This window comes from Vigna umbellata, chromosome 10 (assembly GCF_029865625.1).
Source record: "Vigna umbellata cultivar VRB3 chromosome 10, Vumbellata_1.0, whole genome shotgun sequence".
In the NCBI taxonomy this organism is placed as follows: domain Eukaryota; kingdom Viridiplantae; phylum Streptophyta; class Magnoliopsida; order Fabales; family Fabaceae; genus Vigna; species Vigna umbellata.
In genome coordinates, this window is record NC_142174.1 from 8,515,860 (window position 1) to 8,527,997 (window position 12,138).

General features: G+C 33.9%; 1 pseudogene across 1 annotated transcript; it reads left to right on the forward strand.

The window, feature by feature from the left end:
• The first annotated feature begins 4,637 nt into the window (after positions 1–4,637).
• LOC148191815 (uncharacterized) lies at positions 4,638–11,913 on the forward strand (annotated as a pseudogene). The gene is made up of 7 exons (XR_015782580.1): positions 4,638–4,771; positions 5,389–5,460; positions 6,650–8,170; positions 8,246–8,321; positions 10,586–10,959; positions 11,269–11,367; positions 11,482–11,913. The product of XR_015782580.1 is annotated as an uncharacterized LOC148191815 (transcript).
• The last annotated feature ends 225 nt before the right edge of the window (positions 11,914–12,138 follow it).

Below are 12,138 nucleotides of genomic sequence, written 5' to 3' on the forward strand. Positions count from 1 at the left end.
ATTAGGTTAAAGATAAATTTATTTTATCTTATCTATATCTTTTATTAAATTAAATAATTATCAAGAGCTGTCAAAACGGGTAACCCGGCCCGACCCACCACGGGTTGGTCACTTAGTGAGCCAACCCAACCCGGCTCATTTATTAGTGAGCCGAAAAAATTCGAACCCGACTCGACCCACCACGGGTTGGTGGGTTAAACGGGTTGGCTCATTGGCTCACTTAATTAAGTTCTTTTTCACTCTCTTCTTCCGAGATTCTTATAACATGTTACTTTGATCCATCAAATTGAAATAGTAATAATATGATCAATTAATATAAAAGAAAATGAAACATCTATTATAAATCCATAGGATTATGCTCTCTTGAAGCATCTTCTTCTTTATCTCCATCTACAATACAATAAAAAATAGTGTTAACTAATAATATTGAAACATAAAGTAATAAATAATTAAAGACATATTACTAAGTAAAAGTTATACATTTTGAATAATTAATTTAATTTTAATAAAAAGAATAGAATTTAAATAATTAATTTAATTACTTTGATTTAATTAAAAAAAGTAGGTGGGTTGGTGAGCCAACCCGACCCACCACGGGTTCAACCCATGTGAGCCGGGTTCTTAGTGAGCCGGGTCAAAATTGGCTCGCATAAAAAATTTGACATTTTTTTTTCAACCCAACCCGGCTCAAACCCGTGGTGAGCCAGGTTGGCTCACGGGTTTCAACCCATTTTGACGGCTCTAATTATCATGGTATAGTAGAACCTTGAGATTGAGGAGTTAATGTATATTGTGGTGACTATGTGTGAAATGTAATAATTATTGTTATAAACCTTGTGATTGGTGAGCAATGCATGTTATTGAGAATGTGTATTGACTGGTAATGCGAATATGAAACTATGTTATCTCCTTGTATTGTTATCGATCATGTGTGAGTTTTTCATATTGCGCTACGTTAAGGATTTCGGGTCTCGAGTAGAGACATAGATTCGAGTGTCACCCTTCCTCCTGCACGAGGACTCGAGAGGGTTAAATGTCTCGTCCAATAGCTTCGGCTCGTGCTGAGTATAGTGCACTGATGCGCATAGTATCAGTGTTTTTACTCGTTAGTCCTTGAGAAGTTAGGGAGATAGGTATGGAGTTGCGATAGAAGACAACTCGAATTGCCTTGTTGTGCTAAACAGGTTATGATGACACAATGCAAGGAACAACATTGGTTTATGAATGGTTTGGTTGTCATGTTAATGTTGTGATGAAATATAACTATATTATTATGTATTTAAAATGATTGTTATATATTGTGTGTTATGATATTTCTAGTTGTTCACCTTTACATGTTGTGGTTGTGGTTTTCACCTATGATAATCGTTTTTATATGGGAGCATATGATCATGCAGTTAGTTCAGACGCTGTATAGCTCGACGAGTGGAATGAGAGAGTTGGGAAATTTATGGTTGTTTGAATAAACTATTTTATTTGGAATTTATTTTATAATTAAAATGAAATTTTGGTTTATTTTTCTTGAATTGTAAAGACTTGTCGAATTTGAATTTTCGCAATGGTATTATGATTTTAAAAGTTTTAAATTTTCACTCGTAACCGTGACATTCCAAAATTTGGGGTGTTACAAGATAAGTCTGAAGTTGCGATAAAAGACGACTCGAATCGCCTTGTTAATGAGAATAGGTTATGACGTTCCTATTAGTGAGAACAAGTTATGACGATACAATAGAAGGAGACAACATTGGTTCGTGAATGGTTTGATTGGGATGTAAATGTTGTGATGAAATATGTTTGTACTTTATTATTATGTGTTGAAAATGATTATTGTATATTGTGTGTTATGATATTTCTGGTTGCTCACTCTTGCATGTTGTGGTTGTGGTTTTCACCTACGATAATCGTACTTGTACGTGAGTAGATGACGTTGCAGATAAGACCGGATCGAAGTAGGTGTCGAGAGTTAGGATCTTTTATTTCGGGGTTGATTATTTATTCATCATTTAAAAAGTTTTTCAAACTCGATATTTTATTGTAAAATAGATAATCTGAAACTTTTGTTTGAACAAACTATGTTTAAAGTTATGATTTGGTTACACATTCTGATCAAATAAAGTTTGATTATCTTAAATGAATGTTTTATGGAAATGTTTTGAAATATTTTTTACACTGTAACATCTCAAAAATTGGGGTGTTACAATCTCAGGGAGGTGCTTAAGAAAATTTAAGCATATGTTGTGATTATTTGCTATTTGGTTTGGCTTATGGTTCGTTTGATTTTATGCATGTTATTAAGTAATATGTATGGATTGGTGGTGTGGATATAAACCATGTTATTTCTTTGTAATTTTGTCGAATGTGTGAGCTTTTATATATTGATACAATAAGAAGGTTGGGTCTCACGTGGAGACAGCGATTCGAGTATCACCCTTTCTCCTACATGAGGAAAGAAAATGGTTGGATGTCTTGCCCAATGACTTTAACTTGTGTTGAGTATAGTTCACCGATGTCCGTGGTATTGGTGTTTTTTACTTGTTATTTCTTGAGGAGTCGAGGAGATATGTCTGAAGTTATGATGGAAGATAACTCGAATTGTCTTGTTTTACGAAATAGGTTTGTACAGCAAAGTTCAAAGAAACGATACAGTATGGGTTATGAGTTGATTATTGGGATGTAATATCTTATATAGTCTATGTTTGATGATATTATATTGTGTCGTATGCTTTTGATATATTTTTTGGTTACTGAACCTTGCCTGTTGTGGTTGTGGTTCCATCTGCAATTATCGTACTTGTACAGAAGTAAATGTCGTTGTAAATGAGGCTGGTTTGGAGTAGCACGACAAAAGACATGGAATATGGTCGAGGTTTTAGCTTTTAAAATTTTTCGTTGTACACTTGATTTAGAGTTTTGTAATAGAGATATTATGTTATTTTATAAATGTTTTGATGAGAACGGTTTTACACATTTTTGCGTCGAGTAAGTTTGATTATTTATTTACACATGGCATCCCATTAAGGGTGTTACAACTAAGAGTGGGTGAAACTCAACACTAGTCAGAGTAACGATAGTTTCTTGGAGTGACTAGGGATACAAGAGTGGTGAGAAATAGTTACTTGTAATCTTGTTGAAGATTATAGTGGAACCCTCTAAGGTGTTAGAGAAGATTGGACATAGCTTGGTGGAGCGAACTAGTATAAAAACAACTATGTGTTTATTGCTTTATTTTTTTCTAAAAGCTTTTCTTACACATCCTGCAGTTGCACATTACTTTAACCACTACAAAAGCTCACGTAACTAAACTTCTTTTATTAAGAGCTAGTTTTATCAAAACGCAACAACAAACATATTTAAACGATTGAAAAACATTTGTGAAAAATAACTTATAGTTTGAACTAAATTTTGAAGTCGAGTGTTTAACAACTACGTAAACTTTTCAATCATCAACAAAACTGTTAAATTATCTTCTTCGCAACAAGTTTTCTATAACATTATTCAATCCCTTCTAGTGTTTTTATAGGTACTTCATCCTTGTTCACCAAGTTAGATGAAACTTTGATCCTTGGCCAACAAACCCAAAATCATTTTCCACTTTAATCAACATTGGACTTTGACCCTTTGTTGACTTGATTGGTCAAAACTTATTCTACTTGACGCAAAATACAAAATCCAAAATAAATCCAACACTACTAACCTACATTATAAACCTCAATAAATGATAGAATACTTAACCCAAAGTATAAGAAATAAAGTTATTCATATTCCAATAAAAGTTTCGTAACGCTCAAAGGCCCAAGAAAAATTCAAGCACATTCTCAACACCAATTTTGATTTAATCTCTTAATTTTTATTCTAAAATATAAGACATACATTATGCTTTTTTCTTTTCAACATACACATGCCCACACGTCTATAATATATATATATGTTTAATATATATATGTTTATATATATATATATATGTTTATATATATATATATAACAATATATAATATATATATATATATAAACATACATTGAAATTTATATTAACACCTATAAATTTATCTTATATATTAACTCAATAAATTACAAATATTATAAACTTATAATATAATACTATTAAATAAAGATAATTAAAATAATCGCGGACACAGGAATTCGATAAGTGTACCATGTGATGGTTGTAGTTATGAAATTCGTTTCTACCTTAACTTTATTAAAAATAAAAGGTTTAATAGGTTCGGAGGTCCTTATATTTGGGGGTTCGTTTCAATTAGGTCTTCCAATTTTGAAAGTGATCAATTAAGTCCCTAATTTGGTAAATGTGATTCAATAATAGGATCTCTGTTAAATTGATCACTTTCAAAATCATGTTTTTCGAGGATAATTGATATCTGCAAACCTTACCAAATCATGTTTTTCGAGGATAATAATTATCCTCAGCTTGCTACTTCATAACAAAGTTAAGGGGACCTAATTGATCACTTTCAAAATTGGAGGACTCAATTGAAACAAACCCCCAAATATAGGGACCTCCGAACCTATTAAACCAAAATAAAAATCAAAACTAATTTCATAGTTTTTGGTATATTTTTATTAAAATTATTAAAAAAATATATGATGCGCTCCCGCCAAAATCACTTGGCGCGCTTGCTCTTCATTACTATAGAATAGTCACAAACATGTTCTCAATGTTACAGACTCTCTCACTTTCGGAAGCTCGCCCTAATTCAGATCCGTGCCTTCTCTTCCTCCGCGCTCCATAACGCAGCGTTTCATCCAACTTCAGGCGAGTGTTGTTCATGAATCCCTCTTCCGTTTGCGAAACCATGTCTTTCTATTTCAGATCTGAAAATTCAGAATCTGGTTTTTTTTTCTTATATTCTGTTTCGATTTCTCACCAATTTTTCTTAAGCTATTCCCATTTGGATTTTTAAACGTCCTAAATGCTTCGTTGTGTTTTCCCTCCCATGACTCTTTTTATGGTTAATTTCTTGGTTCTAGAGGCTACTGCAGTTTTTGTCTTCTGTTCAATCTTTTTTTTTCCGTCTGGTGTGAATTTTGTTATTGAAAAAGGATCTTGAAACTGGTGATGAATCCATTCGATTTTTAGGATTAATTTAGCCGTCTGAAATCTGACTTTAGGGTTCATTTCTTAAGATTTGAGTGAATCCGATGGTGGAATGATTTTATATTTTTTGCTTTTTTAGTTTTGGCTGTTCTGTGTGTTATCGCTTTGAGTATGGCTCCGTTTTTCCTGTTATATGGTGTTTTTGCTTGCTTCGTGGTTCTCATAATGCAGATTTAGTTCTAGGCTTCTGTCTTTTTTGCTAGCTGCGGTTTAGTTTATGAAAGGGTGATAGCATTTTTAATAATTGTGTTTCTTTAATGTTGCAATTGATACAGATTGCGCAAGTGCTTTGGATCTGTACCAGACAAGAAGAAGAAAGTTGTGATATATTGAAACGTGTAATTCAGGTATTTAAATTTTTTTGGAATTATTTGAATTTTTGCGGTATTATTTTGTTGTAACTCAAATGAGAAATTACCAACAAGAAAGCAAGCAATGTGAAGAAAAGTGTAAATTGGGTGACCAAAAGCATTATTCTCGATTTACTATTTGCCATTTCCATTATCAGCATTAGAGTCTTTTTAAGTAAAAGTGTTTGTTTATCAACCTTATTTCTAACTAAGAAGCCCTATATAGACTGTCCCTCGATGCAGTTGTCAGCAGTTACCCAAGCTTTGCATCATCCCACTTGCAACATTTCCACAATGGTTCTTCTTTTGGTAACTTTTGTAGTCTATGATTTCAAGTCTTCACATAATTCCACCGTCGATGTATTTGAGTAACTTCTTTCTTGACAATCTTCTAGTTGATAACCTCTACGTCGAAAAACTATAAACAGTTGATGGCTTTCACTTTCAATGATCTTCAGTCATTGAACTTGATTTTTGACAATGTTTTGATTAATAACTCATCTCCCATCTTATTCAATTGTGAATCAATTATTTTAGTCTTCTATTTTAATATTTGTGTTGATTCCTTTGTGTATTTATCCTATCGAAAATTCATCACTGATACAATCTTTTGGATAGTACCACATAAGTAAGCTTAAGGCGTGATTTTAAAATTTGATCGCTAAAAACAGTCATAGTCAGCATTTGTTGTGTTCTATTCCAGGACAACTAAACAGTACACGTCGTTTAGATGTTAAGGCCAAAGCGACTTATATACACTTTTGTCTCTTCATTTATTAAGATGCTTTTTAAAGATAAAATCGTTAGAGACATGAGGTTTCACAGTGGACAAAACCTCATAGATTGACTATATCAATACTAACATGGCAAACATAAAGGTTGAACCGAGTTTTTTAATATTGTTCAAATGTGGCTGATGTGGCTACAATTGTGGTCGTGGTCACAATCTTGGTGTCTTTAGATTCCTTGATATTGTGCGGACAAATGCAGCCAATGCGGCAGCAATTGCGGTTGTGTATGCTATATGACCTGGACAGTTTTTGGGGGGGCTAAAGAAGATCGATTCACTTTTGATGTTTAAATTCGTTCTTTCAAGGAAAATACTTTTCTCCTTTGTTATTTTGCATGTATTACCAGTGAGTTGCCTTAAATTGTTTTTCTAAATGTTTGTTTTTACTCTTTCCAGTGTTTTTTATTCTCGATAGATTCAGAGAAAATTGGAAGAAAACTGTGCAAAGATTCTGATTTGTTAGCTGAGCAGTAGAGCAACTTTATGGAGCTACGGGGTTGTGGTTATCTTCATTTCATTCTGGCAATTAAAGGTGGTTTAGTTTCAAAAGTCCCTAATGTTGCTCGTGGACAACCAAAACTTAAATTTAAAAATATTACAGACATATATGATGATGGCTTATTGTCTCATAATGATGATGTAATGGCTGAAAGATCATGCTATGGTGAAATTGAGGAAACCAATGTGAAAACCAATCGTGATGCGTCAGAATGTAATGTCAATGATGATGATGATGGTCAGAGAATCTGTAACTTGGATGATAACGACTTTGACGATATCACCCTAAGCCAAATTAAAGAAAGTTGCGAAGCCAGGAAGAGAAAACGCTCACAAGGTCTGAAGTCTTCTATAAGAAAGATAAAAATTGAAGATTCATTCCTGGATGACTACGGTGAGGAGCAAATGGAAGCTGATGATGATTCTGATTTGATGGAGACTCTCAGCAACTGGAAATCTAAACTGTCAAATAATATGAAGGCAAAGAAGAAAAGATGCTTCAAAAAAACAATCTCTACTTATACCCAAGAGGTTATGCCAGTTGTCAAATCTGAAGAGATCTTAGACAGTGAAGATTTCACACCCACTAGTGAAGAGATCCAACACGGTCAAGATTTCCCACCCTCTAGCGAAGAGATCCTAGACTGTCAAGAGTTCTCAACCTCTATGGAAGAGATCCAAGTATGTCAAGATTTCTCACCCTCCTGCGAGGAGATCCAAGACGGTCAAGAGTTCACACCCTCCAGTGAAGAGATTGATAACAATAAAGAGATCCTATCCTTCAATGGAGATTCGGCTGCCCTTGTTGAAGTGAAATCTGAGGTTCCTGAAACTGACTTTTTTGGTGGGCCAGATGACTATTCTATTGTGGAAGTACAAGAAGCGGAGATAATCTATGAATGGAATTTGGAGAGTGAATTGAAAAATGAGCGGCAAAGGTGTATTGATTTTCTTCCATTACGAATGGTGGGTCCATTTAACATGGATGTTGTGAGAAGAAATTATCAACTAAGCAATGAGCAGTTTCCGGACATGCCTGCAATAGAATTCAAAAGTGAAGAGTGTATGGTTCATCCAGATCTCGATTACATCGCCCCACAAGTAATCTCTATGGTTGAAGATGAAATCCTTCATATTCATGACAGTCAACCGGATGGTGACACTGACACTGCAGTCACCCTGCGTAATGTGGCTACTCATAAAGATCTTGATTACCTGGGAGTAGATTTTAAAGGTGATAACACTCTTCTCGGTGACTGCAGTAATAATGAATTTACTCCTGGTGCTGAGGATCAGGTAGACGTAGAGACCAGTCCTACTATGGAATATGAGGAAATACAATCATTTGCTGCTGTAAACAATGAATGTAATGGTAGTTCAAAGCTGCATCATCCTGAAAGGCTATTATCAACAAGAAAGGTACAAATATCATCTATAAATTTATATGACTTGATTTATTTTATTGCTTCCTCACATTAGTTGATTTCTCTACAGGAAATTTCACCATCTTCTCTGGAAAAGCACTGTAAAGCTGTGAAGACTAATGATTTGAATCGTAAAAACAAATTGAGTATGTCATTTGATTACACCATCTTCTTTATTATGCTGTGATCTGGATTCATCAACAATTACATATTTAAATCCGCCAACCTTTATTTGTTACAAACTATGAACTCAACAATCATGGAAAGAAATATGGATTTTGAGAAATTAGAGGTTTTGTTGAAAAAGATAAAAATGTGGTTTTATAGATATAGGCTGTATTAAAAGTATCATAACATGGGAAAGCTAAACCATGATGTGGTTGTTGTGGCAGTCTGACTAATGTTTGAAATCAAGCTCATCGAATCGATTCAAATCATGGTTGTGAAAATATATTTTAAATCTTGAATCTTAATTTTGTATAGATTCGTAAGATCTAGGTATAGTGAAAGTTATTCCAAATATATCATAGATTATGTATAGTGCTCAATGTAGGCAATGCAAACTACAAATATGGACCAAACATGTATAAAAAAAAAATAAAACAATTAGGTATATTAAGTTTGTGAGGTCCTTATTTTAGAAGAATGGAAACCAAACAGTTAAATTACTAGATAGAATACATACATTGAACGAGTGAATGACAAATAAATACATGTGTTCTTCCAAATTTCTTTCCATTCAAATATTCAGAGCTCGCTTTACTTCTTTTGTTTCTTTCTTAAGAATTGGTAAAAAAGTGAAAAACAATGAATTGTTGAAGTATCAATGACAAATTATATAGATTCATTCATGTATTGTAACATACGAAGTCATTTAAGATTCATCTTAAGATACGAATCGGTGGAATAGCTAAAATGTATTGTATTGTAAGATTTAAATTGTTAATTATAATATTTTGATAGGATATGTAATGTATTAAATAGTATGTAGACAGTTTTTAGATAGTTTGGCAAAAATAAGACAGAAGTTAGTATGAAGTAGTTAGGGGTAGTTATTAGGAGTTTAAACCGCGGTTAAGGGAAGTTTCAATTAGTAGCTAGGCAATTTTTGTCTTTTAAGGAGGGGGTGTTCTAGATTTTGTTGCTGAGTGTTTTATTTCTGAACATGAATTGTCCTGTGTAGAAGGGAATGTTTTCCCTTGGATGTTGTTGAATGTTCTGTATTTTTCATTCAATAAATTGTTGCCTCATAGTGAGGTTTCTTGTCTCTGTTTGTGATTGTTTATTTTGAGATAGAATTTAGGTTTTTTGTCACCAAGAAACCTAACAAATTGGTCTGACTTGCCGGATCAATGAGGAAAAGCATGGAAGAAAGCTTCAATACTTTGGAGAGGGGGACTAGCGAACTAGAAAAGGCGAGGGCATGACATCAAGAGATGAGAAAAAGTTTCCAAAAATTAGAAGAAATGATACAGGAATGTAATAGGATTCTAAATGTCCAGATTCAAATTAGGGACTCTAAATAAGGGGAGAAATCACTTGATAGAGCAAGAAAGGGAGGGAGAGAGGAATTTCTTCATGACATCAAGAAAGCCAAGAAACCTCAAATGGAGGAGACAATTCCATCAATTGAGAGAAGAAAAAAGAGAAGGATATCAATGAAGAGAAAGGTGGAGACCAAGATTGTGATGGAAATGTTGTGACTCTTGCTTCTCATAATGAGTTGTTTTAATGGGGACAGTGTGGTAGGTCTTGGTGAATATGTCAAAACAGTGAAGGAGGGTAAAGACAGGGAAAGAAGGCCGAATGTGTTGAGAACATTGTAACCATTATTTATGGGAGTAAAGTAAAAGATGAGGTTGTTTTGAGTGTAGATGGTTAGGAGGGGTGTTCTAGTTCTGGTTGCTGAGTATTTTATTTCTGAACAGGGACTGTCTTATGTAGAAGAGAATCTTTTCCCTTTGATGTTGTTGAATGTTTTCTGTATTTCTCATTCAATAAACTGCTGCCTCACAGTGAGGTTTCTTGTCTCTGTTTTTGATTGTTTATTTTGAGATAGAATTTAGGTTTCTTGTCACCAAGAAACCTAACTTATTCTCTGATAAACTATGTTTGAAACAAGCAATATTTCTAACTTTGATCCACTAACTTATAGTTAAAATCTTAATGAAGTAAATTAGGCTTTTATGTCATGAGTAAAAGTAATTTCATACGACTCTGATGAACTCATTTCTCAATTTTCCCTCTATCAAATTTCAAATGTAATTTGTTTCTATGAAAACTGCAACGAATTTCTGTTTTGATATCTAATTTCTTGTTATAATGCATACATAATTATTTTGTTTCATTTCAGTACCTTGACATTTTACCTCAATTTATTTTTACTTATATTGGGTTACAATGATCTCAGAATGCAAGGGACGACAAAAATACTTTTCTGAGCAGACTGATAATCGTACAGCTGAAGGGTGTGATGATATCACAGGCGCTCGATTTTGTGACATCCCTAACAAAATTAGTGTTATTCCTAGGACTAAAAGAGTTTCCCATCCTAAAGGAATTTCTAAGATCCCTCATTCTTCTCGCCAAGCCACCCGCCTAGGTTGCAGTTCTGTACAAAGCTGCTCAAAGAGTGCAATTGCATTTACACAGCAACAAATGCATGATGCAGAATGTCTTACCAAGAAACTGACAAAGGAATTGAAGTCAATGAAGGACATTGTGGATGACATGTTACGATCTGAATTCTGTCTGAATACGTCTTTGAGGCATAAAGTAAATGAGGTATGATTACCGCAGTCCTATTAATAGTGAATATTACTTTCTGCAGTAGAAATAGTGATAATTTGATTGAAGCCTGCTAGGCTCAACTCAATCCGAAACTTTTTTATTGGGTTCAGTGATGGGGTTGCTCAAACCCAACCCAACGTAATCCATGCATACCCCTACTGATTGGCTATAGCTCTTCTGTTCCTGGTTAAAAGCCAGAATGAAAAGTGTTGCTAACTTCTAGTAATTTCAAAATTTCTAGTGGAATTATGTATTTAATTGATAAATTTGGTTTCTAGTCAATAGTTAACGATTGATTTTCAGGCAAGAGTGGCTGTCAAGAATGCAACAAGAGCTGAAGAAGCTGCAAAACGATGCCTGGCCTTCATGTCAAGGGATTGCAGCCGTTTCTGTAAAATAATGGTTTGCTCATCTCCTACGTTACTATTGAAGCTGTTAAATTTGATAAGTTTTTATGTTTTCTTTTTCTTTTTTCCTCTTTCGTGTGTGGCTAATTACTGCTCTTGATAAATTCAGAAATTATCTGATGAGGGTCCAGCTACTCAAGATGTAGTGCGTAAAGAGAGAAAAAAATAGCCTTTGCGGATGAAGCAGGTGGAAGGCTTTGCCAGGTTAAGTTCTATGAGGATGATGGGGTATCTTTGTCAGAGTCTAATTGAAAGAGAGTCTTATTCTAATAGCATGTCATTTCTGTAAATTCTGAATCTTCGATGCCGTTTCACTGTATTAGTTCGTTCTAGAAATAGGGTTGGTTCCTACTTATGTCTGAAGTTAATTCCATTGATATCGCCTGTAACAAGGGGAGAGTTTAATCAAATTTTCAACCAGAGACTTGTTATGTGGGCGGAATTTGAGTGAACATACTTTAGATCAAACTTGTAATTGTAATTTTAACTCCTTCAAATTGAAATTAGTTAGCATTTTAAATAAAATTACGAATTTCATTTAGTCGATGAGTGAAGAAATAAGAGATGCTGATTGGAAGTGTTGGCTAAGTTTATTTTTATTTATATTCAATCTAGAATTCAAAAGCAAAAAAAATGACATACGCAAGTTATAGCCTTGTTTAGAGGAGGTTTCTGTTTTTAGAAGAGAGCACATGATTATTGCTATCCTGTGTAGGAGGGAACATTGTCCCTAGAAACTTTGTACTAGAATATTTTCAATGTTCTT